Source organism: Hyperolius riggenbachi, chromosome 8 (genome assembly GCF_040937935.1).
Source record: "Hyperolius riggenbachi isolate aHypRig1 chromosome 8, aHypRig1.pri, whole genome shotgun sequence".
In the NCBI taxonomy this organism is placed as follows: Eukaryota; Metazoa; Chordata; class Amphibia; order Anura; family Hyperoliidae; genus Hyperolius; species Hyperolius riggenbachi.
The window spans coordinates 117,429,333-117,452,461 of NC_090653.1; the positions used below are offsets into that span (position 1 = coordinate 117,429,333).

The following is a 23,129-nucleotide window of genomic DNA, read 5'->3' on the forward strand; positions in this document are numbered from 1 at the left end:
TTGACAGATGTTGTCTAATGGGAATTAGGGTAAAACTTTCCAAAAGGGAATGTTGCAAAGGTAAAATATATGTTCCACTGAGTAGTGTTGGAACCCTTGTCAGGTATCTGCGGCTGTCTGTGCCTCTTTTGGTAATATTTCTCTCACTTCCTAATCTGTAAAGTTTGGTACATTGATAGTCATGGAAGGGATCTACTCTAAAGCCGCATCTACATGCGCTGATGCGGCTCGATTGATAAGATCCGACAGGACGGATCTCTGCACCGCCGATTCCCTGCTCGCTCCCCGTGAGGGGACAATGGCAGGGAATCGAGTGGAAGATAAGCGGCGCCGGCGGGGACGAGTGGGCACGAGCGGGGAATCGAATACGGCGCACGCGCGGCGAGCGGGCACGCGGCGGGCACGCGCGGGGACGCGCAAGAGGCCGCCGATCGCCACAACATCTCCCCAACATCTCCCCGTGTAGACGGGGCTTTAGTGACTAAGTAAAAATCAACATTTGTTGCAAGCTTTTGAATCAGCTTGTATATCTTTATCAGGCCTGATGCAATAACCAAGTTGTGTTTTCTCATGCTTGAAACAGGGAAACTAATTTTGTTTTAATATTGATTCCCAAGTGTAAAAATAAAAATGTTTGCAAGCATGTAAGCCTTAAGGACGAATGAGTGAATGCAGAAAACTGAACCTGACTGCTGGTGCATGCGAGCTGCCGCGTCATATCACTGCTCTCCACACTGTGCAATGCTCCATTCTCCCATGACTTTCTCCTTTATAGTAGAAGCTTCTAAGCTCATTCATCTTCCTTTTCTCACCCTTAGAAAGTCTTTCAAATCCAAGAACTCTTAATGAAGGATGCAGAAATACGTGCAATTCACACCATCTTGGATGTCTCTGTCTTAAGTGTTGCTGCTTGTATGTAAGTCAATGTGACATTCTCCCATGCAACATATGCTTACTCAATTCCAAAATGGTCAAACCAAACAATTGTAATGCTTCTGGGAGAATTTGGCAGGGATTTCAATAATACCATAGAGATAGAGTATGAACAAGGATCTTATGTGGGGATAAACAAATCTCACGTGGACTCAAGACACCATGTTTGTAGTGACAAAGGTTTGTGGGAACTGGATACATGTTCCCACACAGAGCCTTTTATGTACCAAAAAAAGTCCCTCTAAGAATCCTACAGTCTTTGATAAATTGGAATTTCACTCAATATATTAGTCTCCTCTTAAAGGAGTTATCAGGGAAAATAGTAAAAAAAATAAGCTTTACTCACCTGGGTCTTTCTCCAGCCCCTTGCAGCCGACTGTCCCACGCTGTCACCTCTGCTCCCCGCCGCTGTCTCACTCTCGCAGATCAGTATTCAGGCCGACCACAGGGTCGGCCTTACTACGGCTGTGCGAAGTGTGGGACAGTTGGCTGCAAGGGGCTGGAGAAAGCCCCAGGTGATTAAAGCTTATTTTTACTATTTTCCCTGATAACTCCTTAAAAGAAAACCTGAAGTTACATAAAAAACTGGGGCTTCGGCTAGACCCCTGGAGATGCCCTGTGCCCGCACCATCCTGGAAAGATCCTCCGGTCCCTCACCTCAGCTAAGTTTCATTATCACCACTACACCTGCATGACCCTGGCTGCATGCATCCTTGTTCATGCACCCGTCACTGGGAGTGTCCTGCGCAGGCGCAGTATGAGGTTTTCTCATACTGTACCTGTGCAGGATGCTCCCAGTGATGGGAGCATGAGAGAGAACAAACACAGCCAGGGCCATGCAGATGCAGTGACCATCAACTTGCAAGTCGGCCATAACAAAACTAAGCCGCGACAGGGGACCGGAGGATCATTCCAGGACGGCATGGGCACAGGGCAGCTGCAAGGGGCTGGCAAAAGCCCCAGGTAAGTGAAACTCTTTTTTTTTTTTTTTACTTCACTTCAGGTGTTCTTTAAGAGTTACTTTCACCACACCCCAAAAAAAGAATAAAAACCTCTGTATATTAGAAGTGGGTTCATGACACTGGACCCAATCCAAATCACTTTTTATCCTAAGTTTTATTTCCTAGAAGTTAATTTTTCATCTTCTTTTTAACCACCTAAGCCCGAAGGGTTGTTTATTTTTTGCATCTGAGCAACTTTCTCCTCCCACTCATTTGCCAATAATTTTATCACTACTCATCACAATGAATTGGTCTATATCTTGTTTTTTTCGCCACCAATTAGGTTTTCTTTGGGTGATACATTTTGCTAAGAATTATTTTATTCTAAATCCATTTTAACAGGAATATTAAGAAAGAAATGGAAAAAAAAATCATTATTTCTCAGTTTTTGGCCATTATAGTTTGAAATTAGTACATGCTACCATAATTAAAACCCATGTATTTTATTTGCCCATTTGTCCCGCTTATTACACCATTTAAATTATGTCCCTATCACAACGTATGGTGCAGATATTTTATTTGGAAATAAAGGTGCATTTTTTCAATTTGCGTCCATCACTATTTACAAGCCCATAATTTAAAAAAATTATACTAATATACTCCTTTGACACGCATATTTAAAAAGTTCAGACCCTTAGGTAACTATTTATGTTTTTTTTTTATTGTCATTGTTTTATTTTTTTTTTGTATTAAAAACTGTATGTGGGTCATTTTTGGTGTGGCAGGTAAACAGCTAATTTGAAATGTAAAAAAAAAATGTATTTATTTATTAAAAAATGAATGTGTGTGTAGTTTTACTATTTAGCCACAAGATGGCCACAGTGAAAAAGTCCTGGAAGCATGATCGTACGCTTCCAGGAAGAATAATGAAGACGGGGAACTTTTGGTAACTCAGAAAAACCTCAGCCTCTGATTAGAGGCTGTAGGTTTTTCTGTGGGGGGCTTCGATCAATGAATGGGATCTATAATCCCATTCATTGATCGTTAGGCTTACGGCCGGCAGCCAGAGCACGGGGGAGTGCACACGGCCCGCAGGAGTGCTCGCATCCCAACTGGACGAGAATGTTCGTCCAGTTGGGCTTAAGTGGTTAAAATAACATTTCACTACTCTATAATTGAAAGATAATAAAAAGTAGGTGAAAAAGTACTGTCAAAATTACTATTTTCTTCTTTGAATGCTGTCGGTGCTTTCACTCTAGTGGTTCAGAGCTGGGACAAGGGTCTCCAGCACCCATGGCTTAGACACCAAAGTGCGCCCCTTATCCCTCCCACCCCAGCCGTCACACACTGATTGCTATTAGACTAAGAGGCGCCCCAGGGCCCCTAACACCTTAATCTTTAGTGATCTGGCTTGCAGTCACTGCCATGTATCCCCTTTTCTTATTTTTTTCTGCTTCAAACACAATAGGGGAATGATAGCTACGGGAGTTGTGCGCACCCTTCTACACTGCACCCTGAGGCTGGAGTCTCTCTTGCCTCTGCCTCGGCCCAGACCTGGGTAGCATGAGACTGAGTATACAACTCACACAACTGGCTCAGGTAGTGCAGCTCACCCAGGATGGCACTTCAATGCAAGCTATGGCAAGAAGGTTTGCTTTGCTGTGGCACCTTAGTGTCCAGAGCATGGAGACACTACCAGGAGACTGGCCTGTACATCAGGAGATGTGGAGGAGAACCTAGGAGGGCAGCAACCCAGCAGCAGGACTGCTACCTCCACCTTTGTGCAAGGAGGAATAGGAGGAGCACTGCCAGAGCACTGCATAATGACCTCCAGCAGCCAACAAATGTACATGTGTCTGCTCAAATGGTCAGAAACAGACTACATGACGGTGGTATGAAGGCCTGATGTCCACAAGTTGGGGTTGTGCTTACAGCTAAACACCGTGTAAGACATTTGGCATATGCCAGACACACATGATGAAAACAGGTTCACACTGAGCACATATGATAGATGTGACAGAGTCTGGAGATACCGTGAAGAACATTCTGCTGCCTGCAACATCCTCTAGCATGACCTATTTGGCATTCGGTCAGTAATGGTGTGAGGTAGCATTTCGTTGGGGGTTCACAGAGCCCTCCATGTGCTCATCAGAGGTGGCCTGACTGCCATTAGGTACAGAGATGAGATCCTCAGACCCCTTGTGAGACCATATGCTAGTGCAGTTGGCCATGGGTTCCTCCTAATGCAAGACAATGCTAGACCTCGTGTGGCTGGAGTGTGTCAGCAGTTCCTGCAAGACGAAGGCATTGATTTCCCAGTCCTGATTCCAATTGAGCACATTTGGGACATCATGTCTTGCTCAATCCACCAACGCCATGTTGCACCACCGACTGTCCAGGAGTTGGTGGACTGTTTAGTCCAGGTCTGGGAAGAGATCCCTCAGGAGACCATCTACCACCTCATCAGGAGACTGCTCGCTTTAATTTTGAGTGTGACTCCAAATCCAGACCTCAGGCTTCATGGGTTGATACATTTGATTCCCCATTGATAATGTGTGTGTTATTTTGTTGTCAGTACATTCAACTATGTAAAGAACAAAGTATTGAATGAGAAAATGTCATTTATGTAGATCTAGGATGTCTTATTTGCATGCTTTATTTGTTTTGAGCAGGGATGGTCGGACTTGCCAATTTACGTTTCCGCGGAAAATCCGCTTTCTGCCATTGTCGATTAGCGATACCACTTTCCACTACCGATTTCCACATTCAAATGTGAATTTTTAGCGGAAATTTCCGCCAAATTTAACATTGTCTTTTTGAAAAATTTCTTTTCCTCTTGTTCCCATTCTATTGCCTAACATATCCTGAACTTTTGGTGTTTCTAGCACCTATGGAAGCTTTGCTATCAACCTCTAAAGTCGGCAGCAATACAGATTTTCAGCATTTTACATTTCTGCTGACTTTAACATTGATTTTATCAAAAAGTACAAGGTCTTTTTGAAAGTTTTTTTTTTCATATTGTTCCCACTTTTATGCCTAACATACCCTGAAATGCTAGCACCTATGGGGGATTTGCTATTAATCTCGAAAGTTGGCGGCATACCGCATATCGGTAATGCAGATTTCTGCATTTTACATTTGAGCAGTGTGTTGTTTTCTCTTTTCACTTTTCTAAACTGGTACAGCTCAGTTACAGAAAACATGCAGTGCATTTCCTTTGAAGAATATTACTATATTTAAATTCTCTTGCAACAATATTTTACAATTTTAGCCTTAGCAGCATGATTATTGATCCCAAAATGTAGTGCTCATCACACCGATGGACCAAAGTGGTTATGTCGTCAAGCTAATACTAAATAAAACAGTACTAAGAGTGCATGGGTAAACCACATACGTTATATACCTGTTCTCTTTTTCTCAACCTCTTTGACTATTTTCTGTAAACTGTATTTTTTTAAATCAAAAATAAATATCATTAAGTAAAGCATCACCTATATTTCCATCAAAGGGGTTGATTCACAAAAAGTGTTAACTGATAGCACGGTCGTGTTATGCAGTTAACACGCTAGGTGACGCGCGTGCACCTTTGCGCACGCAAAGGCTACGCCGACGTGTTAACTGACATTTTTTGTGCTATAACGTGGGTATTTGCGCACGAACAGACGCGCGATCGTGCGCAAACCTTTCGTAAGCACGCAGGCATAAAAACTTTGCGCGCGTGTCACTTCGCGTGTTAACTGCATAGCATGGCCTTGCTATCGGTTAACACTCTTTTGTGAATAAACCCCAATGTATGTCTCAGCAAAATAGATATCCGTATATTTTTACTGACGATTGTGAGTTAATGCGTACAGCTTGAAATATATGCTGATTCTTATTGACATACATTTTTTTCAGACGTGTGAATCTCTGAAACGGAAAGACTAGGCAAATGCTACGCTGTGTGAAAGTCTTTTATTTGTGAACACTATTATCTTATTGATTTTGAGTTACACTCAATTAAAGTGCAGTGCTAATTAACTGTAACTGGAAATACCTACCTCATAAAATATTAAATTATGACATGCAACAATTTGAGAGTGTAGTCATGCTGAACGCACACTAACTAAAAAAAATAAAATAAATAAATATATATATATATATATATATATATATATATATACTGTATATATATATATATATATATATATATCATTTTTTTGTATTTTGTCACTAATTATGTATCTTGTATATTAGTGTACACCATTGTCTGTATTATGTGCCCCATGTTTGTTTCTTACTTTGTACAGCGCCACAGAATATGTTGGCGCTTTATAAATCAAATATATATATATATATATATATATATATATATATATATATATATATATATATAGATATATTGAGCTGAAATAAGAAATTACAGCATGCACGACACTTTGTCATTAAACAAGTGAATTGATGTGGGGAAGGGAATGCAACATCACCTCTGGATAAATACAGAAAATCAATAAAACAATTCATTTCAAGCTGTAAAGAAGATATTTCTGCAGGCTCTATTAGTAAGAGGAAGGAGAAGAAATAGTATAATTTAAAAACACCCATCGAAACCACTTCTATAATTATCAATTGCACTGTATTTCGTGTGACTGCAATTTAAAGTAAAACTACGATAAAAATTCAAACTGATAATCGTACATAATGTTATGCTGTGTTTACAAGGTGCTTCTTCCTGAGATTGATCACTGCTGCAGTGCCTGCACAGAAAGTTATAAATCACAGCCTATTAACTGATAGTAAATGTTTGGAAGGTGTGTTGCTCAGTGGCACTGCAGTAAAGAAGTTAGCTGCAACCCACTTTATTCTGTTATGGAATTATGTTTTTGTCCTTAAATGCAAAACACACTTATGGCTGTGTTCCTATGTGTCACCCTTTCTAGGTTAAAATATTGCTAGAAAAAAGAACAAGTAAAGTAATACAAGTAGGTGCAGTATATTTTCACATGCAACAATCATTTTTTTCAGGAAAAAAAAAAGGTGAAGAAAACCGCTCACTCTACCCCAGGACAGTGCCAGGACCAGGACAGCCAATCCAATTAGGAACTTGGTAGGAGAGAGCCCGCACATTGTCCATAAAAGTGAAATCCTTTATTGTGGACGTATCCAAAAACCACACCACATCATGCAACTAACTTGTTGACCTGTTTGTCCTTAATCATAGTTGCCTACCAATGACACACAGTTACCTTATATACCCTCCTCCTGTGGAGTGAGCGGTTCCAACAAGTAGGAACTCCCATACCTCCACATACAGGAAAGGATATTCACATCCAAAATCATGTAATATGGAATGTGAACCTAATAGGATACAAAGGAACACCCGTAAACATGTATAACATACAATTACTTAAAGAGAAGTAGGAACCAGAGCTGAAGTAGAGAAAAGCTTTTATACATGCCTGGGGCTTCCTCCAGCCCCATATGCCCGGATCGCTTCCACGCCGCCTTCCACCGCTGCCCGCATCTACGAGAACCGGCTCTCGTCACTGACGTCATCGGAGCCAGCTACGCTGGAGAAGTGCGCCCTTTACGTATCTCTCCAGCGGCTGCTGCAGAGATACGCAAAGAGCGCACTTCCCTTACGCTTAGTCTGGCTCCGACTGACGGCAGAGCGGGGAGCCGGTTCTTGTAGATGCGGGCAACGGTGGACGGCGGCGTGGGATTGATCAAAGCATATGGGGCTGGAGGAAGCCCCAGGTATGTATAGAATCTTTTCTTTACTTCAGCTCTGGTTCTCTTCAAAAGGCTAACAGGTCTGAAACATGTTAGTTGTATGATGTGGTGTGATTTTTGGATATGTCCACAGTAAAAGGATTTCACTTTTAAGGACATTGTGCGGCTCTATCCTAAAATCATTTTTTTTTTCAGTAGAGATTTCAGAGATTAGTTCTATGTAGCGTTCTGCTTTTTTCCGCACAATGGGCTTGATTCACAAAGCAGTGCAAAGTGTTTGCACGCCTGTGAAAAGCCCTTTATCACGCCTAAACTCAGTTTAGGCGTGATAAGAAGAAACTCGCGCGAATTTTCCGCGCGCAAAGTTTTCCGCGCGCAAGCGCGCAGGCGCGCGTGCAGCACCCGGCGCTTCGCGCGAAGCTCCCATTAAGCCCTATTGGACTTTGCGCGCGTGCTTACGTGCGTACGCGCGTAAGCGCATACGCGCGGTAGCTTCGCGCGAAGAGCAGCACAAATCGGTGATAACTTGTGAATCGAGCCCCATGTGTGCTTTCGCAATTACTATGTATTCTGCTCCATCCAAAAAAAAAATCACAGGTTGAATGTAAAAAACTGCAGGCAGAAAATGTAATTGCAAGGTCATCGCAATATGACAGAGACCCGGGTATCCCAGGGAAAAACTCCCCTGCATAGTATTACCTGCCTCAGTGCGGCAAAATGAGTGCAAGTGTAGCAAATGTGTTCCCTGATTAATCTCAACATTATGTTCAGATTTAGAGAAAAAGTACTAGTTGGCTGCAAGTATATATAGAAAGGCAATTGAATGCCTTTTTTGATCTTATTTATTTCATTTATTTACTTATTTATTGTATTTATAAAGCACCAACATATTACTCAGTGTTGGACATTAGTTAAGGTTACCGACAATATTTAGGGGTGACATACAGCAATAAGACAATACAGGAATACATGAAAACCAGATCACGCAGCACAGTAGGAGTACAAGGTAAGTAATGCTTAGTCAGTCACTGGATCGGAGTATGGGGATTAGGCAAGTCGAGTTTACTCAAGAGTTCACTCGGATCCATAGGATGGGTGTACGGTAATGGGGATGCATGAACAGGTTGGAGACATAAGGAGGACGACCCTGCCTGAAGGCTTAAAATCTAGAGGTAGAGGTAGGGCAGGGCCAGGTCGAGGCAGAGGCTGGGAAGGCTGGAGCCTCTGAGCGCAGCCAACAGAGGGTGAATTTCTCTGTGCTATCCCCACCTGCCGCAGTCCTGTGTGATCGCCCTGGCCGCCTGCCTGCAGCATTCATCGTCTCTTTTTTTTCTGCCTGCATTATGCAATCGCCCGAGTCCCCTAGTGTTGCTGGCATCTTCCTAATCAGTGTGCCTGTCTGCCCTGCGACTCAAACAGCCATGCTGTCATGAGAGAGATGACAGGCACAGCTGTGGCATTGTGTTGCTAGGCAACAGCAGGAAGCCGACTTCTGCTCCAATGGAAGTGGCTTCCTGCAGTGATGCCTGTGAAAAACATGTGAGCTGTGCTGGACTGGACAGGGGAGGGAATCCCCCCTTGTTCTCATTCAGGAAGCATTGAACCTTTCACTGTGAACACTGTGCCCATGGATGACTGGGCAATGGGACAGGGAACCAGCTGTTATATGGATGCCTGGAATAAAGCTGGTATGAAGAGTGAAGGGAGGTTTAAAAGGGGCTGACAGTCATCTGACAGTCACACATTTCACATCAAATAGCTGTTCCTGTGAGTGACCAGATCTGTGTTCTCAGTACTGCAGTGTCCTCAGTCTAACTCCCCCTCACATACATCCTATGTGAAGTACGGGTGGAGTTATGCTGGATCCAGGCCCGTTTCTTGCGCCGTGCGGCCCGTGCTGCCGCCCGGGGCGCTGTTGGGAGCTGGTGGGAGGTGGGCGCTGTAATGGAGGGGGGAGCCAGAGCCGCAGGGAGGGCAGCCCGACCTCTTCCTCCCTCTCCTGGGCCGCCCTCCGTGCTCCCCCCTCAGATGCAGAGCGAGCAGCCAGGGAGGAAGCGCTGTGTACAACATACCTCTCTGCGTTCCAAGCGCTGCTCTCTCGCCGCCGGTCTCTTCCTCTCTGCCTATACGATGATACACACGCTGCTTCCGGAGGGCGGCCAAGGAGAGGGAGGGAGAGGTCGGGCTGCCCTCCCCGCGGCTCCGGCTCCCCCCTCCATTATGGGGGACAGCTACCTATCTAACCTACCCTGGGGGGCAACTACCTAATCTAACCTATACTGGGGGGCAGCTACCTAATCTAACCTATACTGGGGGGCAGCTACCTAATCTAACCTATGCTGGGGGGCACCTACCTAACCTATACTGGGGGGCACCTACCTAATCTAACCTACACTGGGGGGCAGCTACCTATCTAACCTACACTGGGGGGCAGCTACCTATCTAACCTACACTGGGGGGCACCTACCTAATCTAACCTTCACTGGGGGGCAGCTACCTAATCTAACCTACACTGGGGGCAGCTACCTATCTAACCTATACTGGGGGGCACCTACCTAATCTAACCTACACTGGGGGGGCAGCTACCTAAGCTAACCTATACTGGGGGGCAGGTACCTAATCTAATCTATGCTGGGGGGCACCTACCTAACCTATACTGGGGGGCACCTACCTAATCTAACCTACACTGAGGGGCAGCTACCGATGTAGCCTACGCTGGGGGCACTTATCTAACCTGTATTGGGGGCACCTACCTAGCTAGCCTATACAGGTGGCAACTATACTGGCTACCTATATTGCAGGCACCTACCTAAATAACCTACACTGGGGGCACCTACCTATCTAACCTATGCTGGGGGCAACTATTCTGGCTACCTATATTAGAGGGACCCACCTAGCTAACCTGTACTGGGGCACCTACCTATCTAACTTATACCGGGGGCGCTTGCCTATCTAACCTATAATGGGGCAACTATACTGGCTACCTATACTGGAGGCACCTACCTGGCTAACCTATAGCGGGGGCAACTATACTGGCTCACCTATGCCTGGCTACCTATACTGGGGTACCTATTCTTGGCTACCTATACTGGGGGGACCTATACTAAGTGCAACTAGACCTGGCTAACCTATACTGCGGGCACCCATACCTTGCTCGGGGGGGGGGGGGGGGGGGCCCAATTTTTACACCCTCGCCCTGGGTGCATTTTAGCCTAGAAACTGCACTGGCTGGATCTACACAATACAATTTTTTGGCAGATTTACCTGCCCAATCGATTATTTCCAGCATGTCTGATGTGAAGACTGATCGATTTTTTTTAAGCGATTTTCTGACCGATTTCCATTTGTTTCTATGGAAATCAGTCAGAAAATTGCTCAAAAAAATCAATCCATCTTCAGATCAGACATGCTGATAATAATTGATTGGGCAGGTAAATCTGCCCAGAAATTGTATTGTGTGGATCCAGCATTAGACTGAGGAGGACACTGCAGTACTGAGTAGACATCTAGCCATCTTGATGTGATTTGTGTGTTTCTGAGGGGGTGGGAGTCATACTACATTTAAAGCATACCTGACATGATAAAGGCAGAATGATTTATACTTACACAGAGCTTCTTCTATCCCACATTCGTCAATTACCTCCTTCGCCATCCTCCCAGACCCCTGTCAGCCCTGTAAAGTCTGTGACTCAGCAGACTATTGTGCAGTCACGGCTGTGCCCATCCCCCAATTGTACTCCCATAGCTTGATGCGTTCTGCACATGCGCAGTTTGCTAAGACTGTAACTGCGCTTGCGCAGACTGCTCCCAGCTATGGGACTGTGATGGAGGAGGCCCACATCCCTCGCTCTAGCGTCTGTTTTTCACTTCCGGATGTGACGTCACTTCCGGAAGTGACGTCAGACGCTAAAGCGAGGAGTATATGGTGGAACGCACGGAAGTATGTATCTGCCCGCCGCTGCCTGCTGCCCACACTGAAACTTAAGCTGGAGGGGAGCGCAGAGGGGAGAGCCCCAAGGTGAGGGAGAGGGGGGAACTTCCCCTCTCCCCACCGACTGTGGCCAAGGCTTTCCCCTCATGCTGCCACCCGTCCAGCCCCCACAAAATGGCCCCAGAGCGGGCCCCTCCCCTCCCTAGGAAATTCTGCAGGGGGGCCCGGTGGGGCCTAATTACGCCCCTGAACACAGCCATTAGCAAACACCACTAACCAGTCTATTCAGGGGCACCTCTGGCCATTTTGTCACTCCAGGCAAGGAAACCTGTGGCGCCCCTCCCCCCCGCCCTCTCCATGAAAATATTCGCAATGCGGCAGCTTTTCACTAGAAAATAATCGTATTACAGTAGTGGTTCAGTGCAATACTACGAGCTGCCGATCTACCGCCACTATACCACTGTCCAATTGTAAAATGTACTGCTTGATTTAACTTTTGGTACATTTTTGCCATGGATTGATGAATGATCGATGTGGGTGGTTGATAATCGCCATATTCGATCATTTTGAAAGAATCTGTCTGTAAAAATGAATGCATGTATTGACAGCAATAGGCTAGGGTTACTAATAACAAGATTGGGTGATTCAATTGTAAGGGTAAGATTGGGGGGGGGCAAAGTAGAGAGTAACAAGGAACATTTATAATTACTTTTCTCCAGGTGGACTCAGTGCTGACTCGCTCAGTAGTAGTTATGGGTGAACAGTGTTCACCACTGTTCGGGTTCGCCCGGATTTTGGGCTGTTCGAGTTCGGTTCGGGCTCCGCCGGACACCTCGTGGTGTTCGACCATGCGTTCGGCCATGCGGCCGAACTTATGTTCGGCCTGACAGCGCATGGCCGAACGTTCCCCGAACGTTCGGCTCGCGCTGTGATTGGCCGAGCGGGTCACGTGGTTCGGGCTCGAACACGCGGCTCGCACTGCGATTGGCCGAGCGGGTCACGTGGTTCGGGTAAATAAATACCCGAACCGCGTCATTTCTCTGCCACTTGAAGTTGGGTTTAGCTTTGGGTAGGCAGGCAGGTTAGACTCTCTCACCAGCTAGGCTAGCCAGGGCCCCCCCAGCCTCCTAGTCATACTACTGTAGTGCCAGTCAGTGTGCTTGCACTGCTGGGATCAGTAGTACTTCCGCCACCAGTATATAGCATTGTCTATTTGCCACTGTACTGCCAGTCAGCGTGTACTTCTGGGATCAGTAGTACTTCCGCCACCAGTATATAGCATTGTCTATTGCCACTGTACTGCCAGTCAGCGTGTACTGCTGGGATCAGTAGTACTTCCGTCCGTCACCAGTATATAGCATACTATATAGCATTGTCTTATTGCCACTGTACTGCCACAGTCAGCGTGTACTGCTGGGATCAGTAGTACTTCCGTCCGTCACCAGTATATAGCATACTATATAGCATTGTCTTATTGCCACTGTACTGCCACAGTCAGCGTGTACTGCTGGGATCAGTAGTACTTCCGTCCGTCACCAGTATATAGCATACTATATAGCATTGTCTTATTGCCACTGTACTGCCACAGTCAGCGAGTGCTGCTGGGATAAGTAGTACTTCCGTCCGTCACCAGTATATACTATATAGCATTGTCTTATTGCCACTGTACTGCCACAGTCAGCGTGTACTGCTGGGATCAGTAGTACTTCCGTCCGTCACCAGTATATAGCATACTATATAGCATTGTCTTATTGCCACTGTATTGCCATAGTCAGCGTGTACTGCTGGGATCAGTAGTACTTCCGTCCGTCACCAGTATATACTATATAACATTGTCTTATTGCCACTGTACTGCCACAGTCAGCGTGTACTGCTGGGATCAGTAGTACTTCCGTCCATCACCAGTATATAGCATACTATATAGCATTGTCTTATTGCCACTGTATTGCCACAGTCAGCGTGTACTGCTGGGATCAGTAGTACTTCCGTCCGTCACCAGTATATAGCATACTATATAGCATTGTCTTATTGCCACTGTATTGCCATAGTCAGCGTGTACTGCTGGGATCAGTAGTACTTCCGTCCGTCACCAGTATATACTATATAGCATTGTCTTATTGCCACTGTACTGCCACAGTCAGCGTGTACTGCTGGGATCAGTAGTACTTCCGTCCGTCACCAGTATATAGCATACTATATAGCATTGTCTTATTGCCAATGTACTGCCGCAGTCAGCGTGTACTGCTGGGATCAGTAGTACTTCCGTCCGTCACCAGTATATAGCATACTATATAGCATTGTCTTATTGCCACTGTATTGCCACAGTCAGCGTGTACTGCTGGGATCAGTACAACCATAATGAAGAAATCCAGTGAAAGAGGGAGGGGCAAGGGAAGAGGTGTTTCCCCTGACGGTTCACGTAGAGGCCGCAGTGGAGCACCTAAGAAAACCCACTCAATACCACCCATGTGTGCCAGACAAACAACCCTCACTAATCCACAAGAGCAGGACCGGATAGTGAATTGGTTGACCTCTCAAGCGTCCAGCAGCGGGTTAAGCAGCAGCAGCACCAGCACATCCTTGTCACGCACGAGGTCCTCTGCCAGTTACAAGGAGCCAGTGGGCACAAAGGTGACACAACCAGCAGCTACACCATGCACACAATGGCCAAATAACCAGTCCGAACAATTATTTCCGGACACAATGGGCTCTTCGGAGGAGCTATTATACAATACAATACAATAATACAATACAATAACATTTCTATAGCGCTTTTCTCCCATAGGACTCAAAGCGCTTAGGCTCTCTCAGATTCAGTAATTAGTAGGATGAAGTATTCACACAACAAAAGTTATATTTCTGCAAATGCCAAACTGAACAGGTGGGTTTTCAGTCTGGATTTAAACACGTCCAGGGATGGCGCTGTCCTGATCTGTTGAGGTAAGGAGTTCCAAAACGTAGGGGCAGCATGACAGAAGGCTCTGGGACCAAACGTTTCCAAGTGGACTCTGGGTATGACTAGATTATTAGAACCTGTTGATCTGAGAATGTGGGGATTGCTACGTAGCTGCAACATATCTTTCATGTATCCAGGGGCTAGATTATTCAGGGATTTAAATGTCAGTAGGCCGATCTTGAATAGGACCCTCCATTCTATAGGTAGCCAGTGAAGGGAGTGCAGGACTGGCGTTATGTGGCAGTGACGGGGTTGGTTGGTTAGCAGTCTGGCAGCAGTATTCTGTATCAGCTGTAGACGGTACAAGGCCTTTTTTGGAAGACCAGTGTAGAGAGCATTGCAGTAAACCAGTCGGGATGTGATGAAGGCGTGGACTAAGGTTGGCAGATCTTCTGGGGGGATGAGGTGCTTGATTTTTGCAATGTTCTTCAGGTGAAAATAGGATGATTTCACCACAGCAGAGATTTGAGTTCTGAAGTTTAAATCCCAATCAATTAGAACTCCCAGGCTACGCACATGATCAGAGCTGCGTAGATCCGTGCCTCCTATTCCCAGTGGTGAAGAGAAGACTGCAAGTTAAGTTGTTTTGTTATCATGCTCTGCCCTCCAATCAGAAGGACTTCAGTTTTGTCTGCATTTAGTTTCAGCCAGTTGTCATGCATCCATTTCTGTAGTTCACGTAAGCAGACGTTTATAGTTAGAGTTGGGTCTGTCACACCAGGCTTGAAGGAAAGATATAGTTGGGTGTCGTCTGCATAGCAGTGGTATGTCAGGCCATGTTTTTGGATTAGTTTTCCCAGCGGTAACATGTAAATAGTGAAAAGCAGGGGAGAGAGGATTGAGCCCTGGGGCACCCCATACTTAAGTGATACAGGGGTGGACAGGAAGGGCCCCATAGACACTTTGTGGGTTCTGCCACTCAAGAAGGATTGGAACCACTGAATAACTATGCCATCAATGCCGCAGTATTCCTGTAGCCTGTTTATCAAAATGTCATGGTCAACTGTATCAAAGGCTGCAGAAAGGTCTAGCAGTATGAGGATTGAGCACTCTCCTCTGTCTCTTGCCATGAGCAGGTGGTTGCATATTTGGATGTAGGCAGTTTCAGTGCTGTGGTGTTTCCTGAAGCCAGACTGGAATGGGTCATAACTGTTGTTTTGTAGGATTTTGGCTTCTAGCTGGAGGTAGACAGCTTTTTCAATTAGCTTGCCCAGAAAGGGGAGGTTAGAGACAGGTCTGTAGCTGGTCATTGCATCTGGGTCCAGGGAGGGTTTTTTGAGGAGAGGCCTGATGATTGCTTCCTTCAGTAAAGCAGGAAATATCCCTGATTTTAAGGAACAGTTAATAATTTTTTGGAATACCGGTACGAACAGGTCGGGGCAGTTCAACATGAACTGTGTTGGGCCAGGATCCAGGTCACAGGTAGTTAGGCGGACGTGAAGGAGGATGCTTGATGTGACTTCTTCATCAATTTCTTTGAAGTTTGACCAAGGTGTTACATTGTCTCTGCTAATGGTCTTCCGCGCTATATTAGGCTCAGATGCTCTAAGTTGGATGGCGGACCTTATAGCGGAGACTTTGTCTGTGAAGAAATGGGCAAATTGGTCACAGAGGTCCTTTGAAGACTTGATATTAAGTTTTTGACATGCCGGGTTGCAGAGTTTTTCCACTGTGTGGAACAGTTGGGCTGGGCTGGTTTGTTAACTGCATTTGCAATCTCTTGTGATAGAAAGGATGATTTTTTTCCCGTGATAACCTTTTGGTAGCTCTTCAAGTGGAGGATTAAGGCATGTTTGTCTTCTGGGGACTTAGATTTGCGCCACAGTCTCTCAAGTTTTCGGCCTTGTCTTTTCAGCTCTTTTATAGCGTTATCAAACCACACAGCCAGAAATGTTGTGCCCGGATTCGCAACCATTATGCGAGGAAACTGCACCACTCATTGAAATGCAAGGTGAGGACGAAGACACCCAAATCCCTGAGCAATGTGCGCAGGAATTGGAATTGCAGGAGGTCCACCAAGAACATCTTGAAGACATGGGAGTGAGGTGCGCAGAGGGTGTTCTGGGGAGCTCTAGTCCACTGCACACAGACACAGTCACAGTCACAGATGAGGAGATGGAAGAGGAGCTCGCCGTCGGGATAGCAGCAGTACAGATGAGTCTGCTGCAGAACCCACTGCTGCAAGAGTTCGCCGTGTGCCACAAAGTAGGCGGGGTATTTCGGACACAACAGGCGTAGCCGTAGAAGTGAGACGCCAAAGAGGCACGAAGCAAACTCGCCAGCAATGCAGGAGCTCAAAAGTCTGGGCTTTCTTTGAAGACTGCAGGGTGGATGTTACCATGGTGATTTGCAAGGTGTGCAGGACCCGACTGAGCAGGGGGAAAAATGTCAACAACCTCTCCACCACCAGCATGCGCCGCCACATTGTAGCCAAACATAGCACTCTGTGGTCAAACATGCAAGGCCAGGGTAGCGGCTCGTTTCCAGCCCCCAGCAACACTGCCTCCGTTGTCACCAGACCCTCCTCCGCAGCAGCCCAGCTATTACGTGGTGCACAAACATCCGTAGTAGACGACGATGTCAGTTTCCGCAACAGTCCTCTTGACGTTTCCCGGTCTTCAACCACCACGACAACAACAACCAACTGTCCTTCAGCGTGCGATCCTACGGTTCAGTTTTTTGTCCCGGAGATTTTTGAGCGCAAGAGAAAATTGCCAGCAAATGACCCCCGGGCCGTGGCACTAACAGCCAGCCTAGCCAAGTTTGTGGCCTGCGAAATGTTGCCATATCGCGTGGTGGAGACAAACAGCTTCAAGTGCATGATGGCGCTTGCCATCCCACGTTACGTGGTTCCCAGCCGATACTATTTTGCGCGGTCTGCAGTGCCAGCGTTACATGAGCACGTGGTTAGCAAAATAACCAGAAGCTTGAAAAATGCCGTTGCCTGCAAAGTTCACCTCACCACAGACACCTGGACGAGTGCCTTTGGACAGGGTCGATACATCTCCCTGACGGTGCACTGGGTGAACCTTGTGGAGCCTGGCAGTGACTCCTCCTCACCGGCTACGGCGCGGGTGTTGCCCACGCCGCAAACTGCTGGACCGACGTCCCTCAGAGGGACCAATCTCGACTCTGACTCCTTCTCCTTCAACGCCTCTCAAAGCTGTACCTCATCCGGCATCGGTAACCCAGCAATAGGGTCGTCGTGGAAGCAGTGCAGCACAGCTGTTGCCATGCGTCAGCAAGCCTTACTGAAGCTGATCTGCCTTGGAGATAAGCAGCACACAGGTGAAGAAATTTGGAAGGGAATCAAGGAACAGACCGATTTGTGGCTGGCACCGCTGGACCTGAAACCAGGCATGGTTGTGTGCAACAATGGGAGCAATCTCATTCGTGCTTTAAAGTTGGCTAAGCTGAGACACATCCCTTGCCTGGCACACGTTATGAACCTAGTTGTTCAACGGTTCCTGAGGACATACCCAGGAGTGGCAGATCTTCTGCTGAAGGTGCGACGAGTGGCCAAATATTTCCGAAAGTCCAGTACCGCTTCGGAGGGACTCACCAAGATGCAGGAGTGGTTCAATCTACCGAACCATCGCTTGGTGTGTGACGTACCCACGCGCTGGAATTCGACGCTGCACATGCTAGCACACTTTTGCGAGCAGAAGAGTGCAGTGGTCCAGTACATGACGGCGCAGTACCGAGGCGCATCCGGGCAGCTACCAAGCTTCTGTGGATCTTATTGGGCCACCATGATGGACCTCTGCCAAGTCCTCCAAAATTTTGAGCAATCCACGTTGCTTGTGAGCGGTGAAAACTCTTCAGTCGGCATTACGATACCACTGCTGTGTTTACTGAAGAGATCAATGTTGCAGATCAAGGAAGCCGCAGTCAGGATGCAAGTGGGGGAATGTCAAGAGGACAACGATCAGCGGGATGATGATACCAACATCAGACAATCTGCCTCAGGAAACGCTGGTCCTCCCAGCTATGCTGAAGAAGAGGACGAGGAACAGCTGGAGTTGGAGCAGGACTTGGATGCCCCCACTGCCGAGGGACAGAGCGGTGCACGTTGGACTTCCACGATTCAGCGGGAATGGACAGCAGAAGAAGACGAGGAAGAAGGTGGGCGACGGCGTGATGCTGGTGATGATGATGAGGGTTCGTCAAGCTCAGAAGAACATGATGAGGATTCTGTTAGGACTGTGGCAGACATGGCTCAATTCATGCTAGACTGCATTGAACGCGACCCGCGCGTTGTTCGAATTCTGGACGACGTGGATTACTGGGTTTATACCCTTCTGGATCCACGGGACAAAGACATTGTTCAAAAACTCATTGGAGAAAGTGTCAGACAGGTCAAAATTGAAGAATACCAGCAGGCCCTTGTGGAGACATTAGAGAGGAGATTGACATCCTCCTCCTCCTCTAGCCAGTTCCACGCCGACAGACTGACTTCCGCTAACCCAGGACGAGGAGGGGAACAAAGAACGCAAGCTGCAGGTAGTGCCCACAAGGGAATGGTATCGGCAGTGTCTTTGGAGTGGCAAAATTTTATGACAACCATGCAGCAGCCCACAGAACAGCAATCGCCCAGTTCCACCTCCAACACCGATCGCCTGCAGAAGATGGTCAAGGACTACATGTCAGATGGCGTAGCCGTGTTGAACAATCCATCTGCACCCTTCAATTATTGGGTCTCTAAGCTACACATCTGGCACGAACTGGCAATGTACGCAATAGAGGTGCTGGCTAGGCTTGTCCTGCAGCCAGCGTTATGTCCGAACGCTGTTTCAGTGCTGCCGGAGGCATCATTACAGATCGGCGTATCCGCCTCTCCACAGCAAATGCAGACCGGCTGACACAAATTAAAATGAATCAATCGTGGATTGGAAACGAATACGCAACACTCCCCGAGTCCGACCCCGACCAAGGACCATGAACATCTGTGATGGCTTAGCGTTGCCACTTTCCGTAATATCCCATTTCTATTTATTAATCACTGCATGGCGACAAAACTCATTGCTTTGCTTTGAAAAAAATACAAGATTGTTGTTACCTGTGCCTAAAAAAAACTGACATTTTCCGCATTTAAAAGACAATTTCCCTTTGAAACTTTAATATTGTTTTTCTCAAAAACTATAAGGTCCTTTCGGAAAAAAATAGTTTCCTCTTATACCCACCCCCCCTGTCCACATACCCTGAAAATTTGGTCTATATTACATGTAAGGAGGGTTTGCAAAGCAGGAAAGTTCGGGTCCCCATTGACTTCCATTATGTTCGGTGTTCGGCACGAACGTACCGAACATCGGGACACCGTTCGGCCGAACGTTCTCGAACCCGAACATCTGGATGTTCGCCCATCACTACGTCAGTAGGCAGTAGCAGTGTTAGGGAGTCTTGCCCAAGGTCTCCTATTGAATAGGTAATGGCTTACTGAGTAGAAAGAAGCAGAGATTTGAACCCAGGTTGCCTGTGCCAGAGGCGGAGCCCTTAACAATTACACTATCCAGAGAGAGGAGGGAAAGACAGCCAGCACTAGGCGAAGGGCGGGGAACAAAGGTGAATGAGGGAGAGAGGAGTGGAGAGAGACTGACAATAGCCTGACATGGAGCAGAGATCTTATCTGTATTGCAGCCACATAACCCAGAGGTGACTTGCCTGTAATGTGACTCCTGTCCTGACAGTCTCTCACACAAGTCAGAAAGCAGCCCTCCTGGAGTCTAGGGACAGTCTAAATCTTTTCAACCTGTGTAATACCTTATCTAGCTGACCACATGCAGTCTTACAATGATGAGAGAGCAGACAGAGTTTTTTTCCAAGGACACTGTAGGAGGCAAGCCTCTCTTCTGCATCATGCTGTTTACATTTACCAGCTTGCCATCAAATTGTACATTTATTTCCCTCAACCAGCCTAGTGCTTCACATTGCCTTATACACTGTACTAGCAGCCTGGGGAAAATCTCCCTCCTTCCTCCTGGCTAGTCCGTTCTGGAATGCACACAAAGACATCATCCTCCTCTTCTTTTCAAGTCATAAGGAGGGCAGGACAGGAGTCACACAGACACATTCTAGATCCCGAGATAACACTAACAATAGGGAATTCCATACAAAGTGTTGTAGACAAAAAGTTTGTAGATTCCTTATTTGAGGCTGAGCAGTAGAGGCTTTCATTAGAACTTTTTATCTCCGTTCCCTAAGTTTTCAGTCTCAAAGGACAGGAAAAATAAACTTTTTTTTTTTCCTCAAAGCGCCTTGCCATAAATCTGGCGCTCTAGGCAATTAGCTTATCAGCTGGTCTCTAGAGACGCCTCTGAGTCAATTCCATCAGCTACAGGTACCTGCTAAACTACACCAGGGCTTTTTCACTGTTACCGCTGCTACAGAGCTATTCCACTGCCCCAGTGCCCAAATTACAGGCTATGGGTAATAATTTTAGAATTTTGACATAGGGCACCTATAGCGGCACCCAAATGACCTGCTTTGGGGGGGCACACTTTGGAAGCTCAGCCTCTGTTGCTGGGGAACCTTGTCCTGGCCCTGAGGTACATAATTATAATTTTCTTTAATAATATATTAAGGTGTTATTAAGGACTGCATCTCAGTCTGTTAACAGAGCAATGGGGAGCCTTGGAGCTAAAATGTAACGATTTAATGATGCTTTAGCTCTGGCTATAGAGCTAGATCTGTGTGGTGAGCGGCGGTATGTGGCGGCAGGTGCGTGGAGGTTCAATACACCTAATGAAGCTCGCAAGATTATAGGATATTGGCGTGGGACTTTTCCTAGGATATTGGCATGGAATTTTTTTTTAAAGGTACAGGTAAGTACTTCTGGTTAATTAAGAAAAATAAAATACTTTTCTCGTTGTTGCATTTTTATTTCACTTAACCCTTTGTGGAAAGGTAATTGTTTGTGTACAATACAGTAGCTCCAGACTCACAGTGCTTTCTGCCACTCTGAAAGTACTGGAAGAAGAGGGGAGGTTCGAGGTGACAAGCCTAATTGGGCCTGTGAAATAGTAAACTAGAGCCTGAGAAATGGTGAGGTGAAGGGCACAAGCTGCTACTGAATGCTTTCTCTCCCTCCTCCAACCCCTCTCTGCAGCCAGGCTCAATGGACAATCCAACCCGTAACTCTGGAAGAGAGCTTCTCACCAACAGGTGACAGTGCATGAAAGCCAAGATTCTCAGCTTTCCAATGATCTGTGGATTTTTAAAGGGGAGTAAATATCTTTTAAACAGGGTAGTCAAAGTTGGTTGATGAGATAATACTTAAGTAGCGTAACATCATTATTTCATTTTTTTAGGCTGTCAATTCTAATGTGTAGATTACGCACATAAATGGCAAGTCTAATTACTGTTTATTTATTTGTATTGTGGGGCTTATCATTTTGCACTTACAGCTGAGTTAACGAAGACATTGAGCACCTTTGCTGCACAGTATTGCCATGATATCAACTATTGTAACTGTTAAGGTGGCCATCAATGATTTAATCGTGCTTGTACAATCTTACTACATCTATGTAATAGAAGGGTAAACTGAGTGAATATGCTTTGAATGAATATTTTAGGCACCACATTTTTTGGACTATAAGACACACTGGACTATAAGATGTATCTATGTTTAGAAGGCAAGATTCAGGAGAAAAAGTATATTGTGTCTATTGTGCAGAGGCGTCTTATGGACTTTTGTGCCCCCAAGCTGACTCTAAGCTACTCTATCTAAGCTACACTTCCTAGCTACACAAAAATAATTCCTGCTGCCTCACCAGCTAAGATACACTACACTTCACTAGTAAAGACTACACTACACTAATCCCTGCTGCCCCACCAGCTAAGATACACAACACTGCACTACACTACACTACACTACACTACACTACACTAATCCCTGCTGCCCCACCAGCTGAGATACACTACACTGCACTACACTACACTACACCACACTACACTACACTACACTACACTAATCCATGCTGCCCCACCAGCTAAGCTACACTACACTGCACTATGCTATGCTACACTACACTACACTAATCCCAGGTAAGATACACTACACTGTACTACATACACTACACTTATCCCTGCTGCTCTACCACTACCAGCTAAGCTACATTAAACTGCTGCCCTACCATTTTATCTTCACTACACTGAACTGACACTTCTCACCTGCTGCACTCCTCTCCCTCTCGCTCCAGTCTCTGTACACATGCTCCTCTTCCTGTCTTCTGCAGTTGCCGATCTATGCTGCAGCCCCCTACTGCCACTGCTATCCATTCCTTGTGGCCTCCATATTTCCTGAAGTGGTTCACTGGCATGTGTGCCACATGTCATGCGTGACCCCAGTGCATTAGTGCACTGGGGTCATCCATGATTTTGGGCGCATGTGTCAGGGAACCATGTCAGAAAGTACGGAGGCCACAAGGAATGGAGGAACAGGAGCTTTATAGCAGTGGAGGCATGCAGCTGCAGAAGAGAAGTATGTGTATAGTGGCTGGAGAGAGAGGGAGAGGAGCGCAGCGACTGGATCGGTAAGTGCTTCCCTGCCCATTGTGCACCACTTTTTACCATACATTTAAAATATAAGAATGCACCCACTTTTGCCCCGCAGTTTTGGGGAAGGAAAAGTGTGTCTTATATTCCGAAAAACATGGTC

At 46.3% G+C, this 23,129-nt stretch overlaps 1 long non-coding RNA gene across 1 annotated transcript in view; it reads right to left on the bottom strand.

The window, feature by feature from the left end:
* LOC137528297 (uncharacterized) overlaps positions 1 to 8,954 on the bottom strand; it is a 185,702-nt gene extending 176,748 nt beyond the window's left edge. The window contains exon 1 of the long non-coding RNA XR_011023350.1: positions 8,856 to 8,954. This is a non-coding gene — a long non-coding RNA (uncharacterized lncRNA). The remainder of the gene's footprint in view (positions 1 to 8,855) is intronic.
* Between the last annotated feature and the right edge of the window lie 14,175 nt (positions 8,955 to 23,129).